This window comes from Lathyrus oleraceus, chromosome 3, assembly GCF_024323335.1.
Source record: "Lathyrus oleraceus cultivar Zhongwan6 chromosome 3, CAAS_Psat_ZW6_1.0, whole genome shotgun sequence".
NCBI classification, from domain to species: domain Eukaryota; kingdom Viridiplantae; phylum Streptophyta; class Magnoliopsida; order Fabales; family Fabaceae; genus Lathyrus; species Lathyrus oleraceus.
Window position 1 is genome coordinate 26,295,252 of NC_066581.1, and position 8,509 is coordinate 26,303,760.

The 8,509-nt window shown below is 39.7% G+C and overlaps 1 non-coding gene across 1 annotated transcript; it reads right to left on the bottom strand.

Moving 5' to 3' along the window:
- Positions 1 to 743: 743 nt before the first annotated feature.
- Positions 744 to 850, bottom strand: LOC127133589 (small nucleolar RNA R71). Its single transcript, XR_007807543.1, has one exon. It is a non-coding gene; the product is annotated as a small nucleolar RNA R71 (small nucleolar RNA).
- Between the last annotated feature and the right edge of the window lie 7,659 nt (positions 851 to 8,509).

Consider the following 8,509-nt stretch of genomic DNA (forward strand, 5'->3'; position numbering starts at 1 on the left):
GGTATATCGATTCATAAGTCCCTGTGGGATCGATATCTTTTAAAACTACGCGATAGAACTGTGCACTTGCAGTTAGTACCCCAATTCGACTCATAAAGTCGCGATCATGTTTTTGGCGCCGTTGCCGGGGACTTTTATTTAGTCGATATCGTAACTCTTCTGTTACGCTGTAGAGACTAAGGCAATTTTTATTTCTTCTTCGTTAGTTGATTTGTATGCCACACACTCGCTCATAAGGCGAGCCGTTTTACTTACGAATCAATGACATTGAACTATATCTCTGAGTCTTACGACGAATTCGGGAATATCGTGTTGCAAACAATCTCCCTCCTATCGAAGTGCCCGACCTCAAAAATCTTCTTCCTTCACCGATACCCGAGATGGCAGAACCAGCTCGTGCTCTTCGAGATTACGCCGCTCCATCGCAAGATGAGCCGCATTCGAGTATTGCTCCACCCGCAATCGAAGCAAACAACTTCGAACTTAAGCCTTCGCTGCTACAGGCAGTGCAACAGAATCAATTCTCTGGAAACCCTACCGAGGATTCAAACCTTCATTTATACGCTGATACTGTTAAAGCTAATGGTGTCACTTCAGAGGCAATTTGACTTCTTCTTTTTCCTTTCTCGTTAAGAGATAAAGCTAGAAGATGGCTTCAGTCTCTTCCTTCCAACTCAGTCACCACATGGAACGAGTTGAAGAAAGTCTTTCTTGCCCGATATTTTCCTCCAAGCAAAACAGCTATGTTGAGAGCCCAGATAAATGGATTTAAACAGAAAGATAACGAGTCTCTTTTCGAAGCATGGGAAAGATACAAAGACATGATGAGACTTTTTCCACACCATGGTTTAGAGGACTGGTTAGTAATTCATACCTTCTATAATGGTCTCTTGTACAACACAAGGTTAACAATAGACGCCGCCGCAGGTGGTGCACTTATGGATAAACCTTATGCCGATGCTTATCAACTTATCGAAAGCATGGCCCAAAACCATTATCAGTGGGGAAGCGACCGAACAATGGTAGAAAAACCTCAAACGAAAAGTGGCATGTACGGGATAAGTAGCCTTGATCATGTGAATGCAAAAGTGGAAGCCCTTGCCCAGAAAATTGAAAGTTTGAATGTATCACCTCCAGCCACCGTGGTTGCCGCAACTCAGAATTGCGAAGTCTGTGGAATCCAAGGTCACACTCCTGCAGATTGTCAACTCCTAACAGGAATCCAAGCAGAGCAAGTGAATTATGCTCAAGGAAATCCCTACTCGCATACCTATAACTCTAACTGGAAGAACCATCCTAATTTTTCATAGAAGAGTAATAATGCTTTATACGCACCAGGACAAGCTCCCAATCAAGCCCCAGCTATACCTCCGGGATATCAAAAGCCGATCCCATCTACACCTAACAATAAAATTCCTAGGAAATCCAACTTGGAAATCATGATGGAGAACTTCATAGCTTCTCAACAGCAAACCAATAAAGATTTCTTAAACCAGAATGTACACACTAGCGAACAAATTAAACAACTAGCAAGTAAAGTAGATGCCCTGGCTACCCATAACAAAATGCTGGAAACACAAATCTCACAAGTAGCTCAACAACAAGCGCCTACTGCTGCCCCAACTGGTACGTTTCCTGGACAGCCCCAACCTAACCCGAAAAGCCACGCTCATGCAATCATATTAAGAAGTGGAACGGAAGTAGAAGGACCGTCTGATCCAAGAATGGAAAACCAAAACTCTAAAAAGTCAACTGAGGAAGAAAGTAAACCTAAGGAAAAGGAAGAGAGTAATAAGGAAACCGTAGAAAAGAAAGAACCTTATGTACCTCCACCACCTTATAAACCACCTATCCCTTACCCTCAAAGGCTTATTAAAACCAAAGATGCGGGCCAATTTAAAAAATTTGTTGACTTACTGAAACAATTAAACGTCACAATTCCGTTTACAGAAGTTATTACGCAGATGCCCTCATATGCTAAGTTCTTAAAAGAAATTCTTTCTAATAAAAGGAAACTTGAAGATAGCGAAACCGTTACACTCACTGCTGAATGTAGCGCCATAATCCAGAATATGCCTCCAAAACTTAAGGACCCTGGTAGTTTCTCTATACCTTGTCACATAGGAAAATTTGTCATAGATAAGGCTCTATGCGATTTAGGAGCCGGTATCAGTGTTATGCCTTTATCCATATGCAAGAAACTGGAAATGGGAGAATTAAGACCAACTAAAATGTCTGTGCAATTAGCAGATCGTTCTGTTAGATATCCTGTAGGAATTCTTGAAAACGTTCCCTTGCGCATAGGTCAATTCTACATTCCAACTGATTTTATAATTATGGACATTAGAGAAGATGAAGTTACACCCATTATATTGGGAAGACCATTCTTAGCAACCGTCGGTGCTATCATAGACGTAAAACGAGGACGACTCACTTTCGAAGTAGGAGAAGAGAAAATTGAGTTCATTCTCTCCCAATTTTTGAAAGCACCTGCAATAGAAGACACATGTTACTTCATGGATATCATCGATGAATGCATAAAAGAAACAGAGTTAGAAAATGACAAACTGCCTGACTATCGTGTAGAAGACAAACTTAACCAATGTTTAGCAATAACACCGGATCCTACACAATGCCTTAAGAAACCAACCCTCGACCTGAAAACACTTCCCAAAAATCTGAGATATGAATTCCTAGACTTAGAACTTGAACGACCAGTAATAGTTAATGCAGACCTAGGACCACTCGAAACCGAAAAACTCCTACATATCTTAAGAAAATATCCAACCGCACTAGGATACAACATCACCGATCTTAAAGGGATAAGTCCTTCTATTTGTATGCATCGCATCATGCTAGAAGAAGACTGTAAAACCTCTAGGGAACATCAGAGAAGATTATACCCGATCCTGAGTGAGGTAGTGAAGAAGGAAGTAACAAAGTTATTAGAGGCAGGTATCATATATCCTATATCTGATAGCAAATGGGTTAGTCCTGTACACGTAGTACCAAAGAAAGGAGGTATAACAGTTATCGAAAATGAAAAAGGAGAAACTATAACCAAACGAATCGAATCGGGATGGAGAATGTGCATTGACTATAGGAAACTAAACAAAGCAACCCGAAAAGATCATTTCCCTTTACCATTCATAGACCAGATGTTAGAACGATTAGCAAAACATTCTCATTTCTGCTATCTAGACGGTTATTCAGGCTTCTTTCAAATACCAATTCACCCTGATGACCAAGAAAAGACAACATTCACATGTCCTTTTGGTACTTTCGCTTATCGACGAATGCCGTTCGGCTTGTGCAATGCTCCCACAACCTTCCAAAGGTGCATGATGGCAATATTCGCCGATTTTCTCGAAAACATAATGGAAGTCTTTATGGATGACTTTTCCGTATGCGGACAAAGCTTCGAAGAATGTCTTGAAAACCTAGAAAGAGTTCTAGAGCGATGTGTAAAAGTAAACCTAGTACTTAATTGGGAAAAATGTCACTTTATGGTACAAGAAGGAATTGTTTTAGGACACATCATATCAAATAGAGGAATTGAAGTAGACAAAGCCAAAATAGAAGTAATCGAAAACCTTCAACCTCCGAAAACTGTGAGAGAAGTACGAAGCTTCTTAGGACACACCGGTTTTTACCGACGATTCATTAAAGACTTCTCTAAAATAACTAAACCTTTAACCGGATTATTAATGAAAGATGCTGAATTTATCTTTGACAATAAATGTTTAGAAGCATTTCAAACGCTTAAACAAGCATTGATCTCCGCACCAATAATGCAGACCCCGGATTGGAATGAACCATTCGAAATAATGTGTGACGCAAGTGATTACACCGTGGGCGCTGTTTTAGGACAACGAAAGGATAAAAAGCTTCACGTCATATATTACGCAAGTAGAACTCTAGATGAAGCACAAATGAATTACGCCACAACTGAGAAAGAACTCTTAGCAGTAGTGTTTGCACTAGATAAATTTCGTTCTTACTTGGTCGGAGCTAAAATAATCGTTTACACTGACCACGCCGCCATTAAGTACCTCTTAACAAAAAAGGATGCTAAACCTAGACTCCTAAGGTGGATCTTATTGCTACAAGAATTTGATTTGGAAATCAGAGATAAGAAAGGAACTGAAAACATAGTAGCAGATCACCTCTCTAGACTTGAAAACCTGGAACCGGAAAGAACTTCGATCAACGATGATTTCTCGTACGATAAACTTATAGCTACTTTGGAAGAAAATAGAATTGATGAACAGGTAGAGACCACCTTAGCTATATATGTTACACCATGGTACGCTGACTTCGTCAATTATTTAGCTGCCGGAATAGTTCCACCTAATTTATCTTACCAACAAAAGAAACGATTCTTCCATGACATAAAACATTATTACTAGGATGACCCTTTACTTTTCAAAAGAGGCCCCGATGGTATTTTCCGTCGGTGTATACCTGAAGAAGAGATAGAAAATATAATCCAACACTGTCACTCCGCTCCTTATGGTGGACATGCAAGTACATCCAAGACCTGCTCCAAAATCCTACAAGTCGGTCTTTATTGGCCAAACATATGGAAGGATGTGCATGCGGCTATCAAGAAATATGATAGATGTCAACGCACAGGAAACATATCTAGACGTGACGAGATGCCACAAAAGGGCATTTTGGAAGTAGAGATTTTCGACGTGTGGGGGGTAGATTTCATGGGACCCTTTCCACCTTCTTTCGGTAACAAATACATACTCGTAGCAGTTGACTACGTATCAAAATGGATTGAAGCTATAGCTTCTCCAACAAACGACACACGAGTAATAACTAGACTCTTTAAGAATATAATATTTCCAAGGTTTGGGGTCCCAAGAATAGTAGTCAGTGATGGCGGATCACATTTTATATCTAAGATACTCGAAAAACTACTGTTTAAGTATGGTGTAAGACATAGAGTAGCAACACCTTACCATCCTCAAACCAGTGGACAAGTGGAGGTGTCTAACAGAGAAATCAAACAAATATTAGAAAAAATAGTCGCCACCTCAAGGAAAGACTGGTCATTGAAACTACCAGAAGCTTTATGGGCATATCGAACCGCTTACAAAACTCCCATAGGGACAACCCCATTTAAGCTTATTTATGGAAAATCTTGCCACCTCCCGGTAGAATTAGAACATAAGGCCTACTGGGCTATCAAAAATCTAAATTTAAACTATAAGGCCGCTGGTGAAAAGCGAATTCTTGACATAAACGAATTAGAGGAACTTCGACAAGACGCCTACGAAAATGCCAGAATCTACAAAGAAAGAACGAAAAAATGGCATGATAAACGTATATCCAGAAAAATCTTCAAACAAGGCGATATAGTCCTTTTGTTCAACTCTAGACTTAAGTTATTCCCAGGAAAACTACGTTCTAGATGGTCAGGCCCTTTCCAAATCACCAATGTCTTTCCAAGTGGAGCTGTGGAAATTAAAGGCAAATCTATGGAATCATTTATCGTAAACGGGCAGCGTCTAAAACATTATCACTATGCAGAGAACAATGAAGATTCACAAGTCCTGCATTTAGACGTAATGCCTTCAGAAGTTATAGATTATATTTGATAGTTTTTATGTCGAGCTTGCGACATTAAACAAAGCGCTTCGTGGGAGACAACCCACAAATGTTCTTTATTTTATTTTTATTTCTTCTTTAATTATTCTTCTAAATTTTATTTAGTATTCATTCTTAATTTATTTTAACTTATAAATTTTTTATTCTTTTCTTCTTTCAGCATTTGGCCAAATCCTGACTAAAACTCTTGTTTTTCTTTTCTCTAGCTAACACTAACCTGATGGGACAAATTGATCATATGGGTATCAAATTCAGAGGGAAAACTCAGAAACAAAAGTTTGAGGAACTAGCAGAGAGAGAGATGCTACCTAGTTTGTATGCTGATGATTGGGCAATGACTGCCCTTGGACTAAGAGAGAGTGTCTTGTATTTGCTGAGTCAAATAGGGTGGGAAACCACTCCTATCCGTAGACAATTTGTCACTTACCGGAGACTGACGCTAGAATTCCTTAGTTCTCTGATCTATCTACCCAGCCATGGAAAAGGAATAAGCAGAGGTTTCATTCAGTTCAGAATGTTCAACATGGAGTATCAATTTAACATTCAAGATTTTACCAACCTTTTAGGTTTCCCTACATCTTTTGATACATTCACAGTGAGCCAAGAAGACCTTTTTGAATATAGAGAACTTGAACATTTTTGGGGAAGCTTGACTGAAAATGACGACCCCGAGGAACATGAGTTTCTCTCTGGGAACATACATAACCCGACTTTTCGTTATTTCCATAGGATCCTGGCCCACACCCTTTTTGGGAAGAAGTCAAATATTACTACAGTATCACGTGATGAACTCTTCATCATGTTTTGTGCTTCCCAGAACCGTCCTGTGAATGGTGCCACTTTTATGTTGGCGAACTTTGACCGTCTTATCCAAGATGAACGAGCACCAATTCAAATAGGCGGATTGATAACCATGATTGGTAATGCTATCGGATTACGTCAACCTATGCTTGACCTAAGCCCTTTTTGTGGCATTGCGACTATGAGTATACCTTTCCTCTTCAACATTATGTTTATAGCAAACCTCGGGCCTGAAGAGTTTGAGCTTATAATTAACAACCAAGTTCTTTGCCTATTCACCTTGCCTAGTCCGAGGACTAGTGTTCATAACCGCAATAACTGGCTCTACAACCTGAACGGAATACCCTCTCCTGCTAGATCTACTGAATCCATCCAGGACTATGAGATTTGTGACGACCAGATCCCTTATGTTGAGTTTGACCCTCAGACACCATCTGGTTATTATGATATTGACCCTCCTCCTCAACCTATCCCGACCGAAGAGTCGGCAATACCTGATCCTAGACATCATATGCCCGGAGATAATTATAACACCATCATTCAACCTTGATGTCAGAACAAGACGCCCTCAGAGAAGAGTTAGCTAACATGGGACAAGAATTTCTGGGATACATGAGCAGTATGACAAATCAATTCCACGAGTTGCTAAACCGTGTTAACTCCTTTGCTCCTCCAGCTAGAGATCATGCAAGTGGCTAGAAGTTGTTTTTCTTAGTTACTTAGTTTTAGTTTAGGCTATTTATTAATCTTGTTTCGCATTATTTTTAATATTAGTATTTGTTTTTCTTTCGCATGTTTGCTTTTGTTTTCCAATGTTACATTATGATTATTTTATGAAGCTATTGCATTATTGGTTTATTCTATTTTGATCTATGCAATTTCTATTACAAATAATGATATCCACTATATGCTAATAATTACTATGCCTGTTGAAGAAATACACATATTAGGGTAGTAGAATAGTATGCAAGACTATTTAAAAGCATTACAATAGCCAAATAAAATAAACATAAGCAAAACAAAATAACAAAAATAAAATATAATAATAAAAACAGAGTATGAAGAACCCACACAAATGACCGTTACAAGCTGACTGTGTGACGAGCGTCACACAAGCCATCACGGTCGTCACACCAAGTGCCTGTGACGCCCGTCACACCCCTGTCACGAGCGTAACACCTTCAGACTAGGTGAACGTTAGTAACCGTTGGAGACACGACCGTTACACCACCCACTTTTTACCTTCCCCGTTTATTCACCCATTTACTCACATTTACCCACATTTATTTATTTTTCACCCACTCCCTTTCCAACTTCCAAATTTTTTCCTATAAATACCCACCATACCTTTCTTCATACACCATAAACCATTCTATAAAATACATTTCATTTTCTTACCTTCTATTCTTTCAACCCACTTATCAGTATGGCGGGAAACCAAGAATTCGAAAATATCATCTTCCGATCCGAAGATGAAAATTATCAAAGGGAGCAGTTTGAGCGTTTCCAACAGCGAGGCATCCTATCCACCGGGTATCCTGATTTACATTGTTTACAAGAATTAGGATTACTTCAAGGTATCCAATGGATGCTCCACCTTGCTGATTTAACCTTTCTATGCACTCATAATCAACCTACCTACCCATCTCTCACCTTAGAATTTTTAAGTTCTTATTCGTACAACACTCCCACCGGTGAAGACGAGTACTTAACCGGTACCGCAACCTTCCGCATGTTCAACACCGAATACTCATTATCCCAGGATCAGCTGAGTGCCATGCTGCAGTTCCCTGTAGGAGACCGCGTCCACCCAAGAATCCCTCCGAACTCCCAGTGGCAAATAAACGACTTCGACATGTTTAGGAAAATATCCGGAGTAGAAACCGATAATTGGGATGCACTACTTGCTTCCCATATACATAACCCAACCATCCGGTACTTTATCCGCATCCTGCAAAACACAGTTTTTGGAAGACCGAACAACAGTAAAGTCAACGCCAAGGAATTATTCTTCCTCCACTGCGTCTTTGAAATGGATACAAAGGTAAACGCTGCTTCTTTCTTATTTCATCATATCCGCACCCTATGT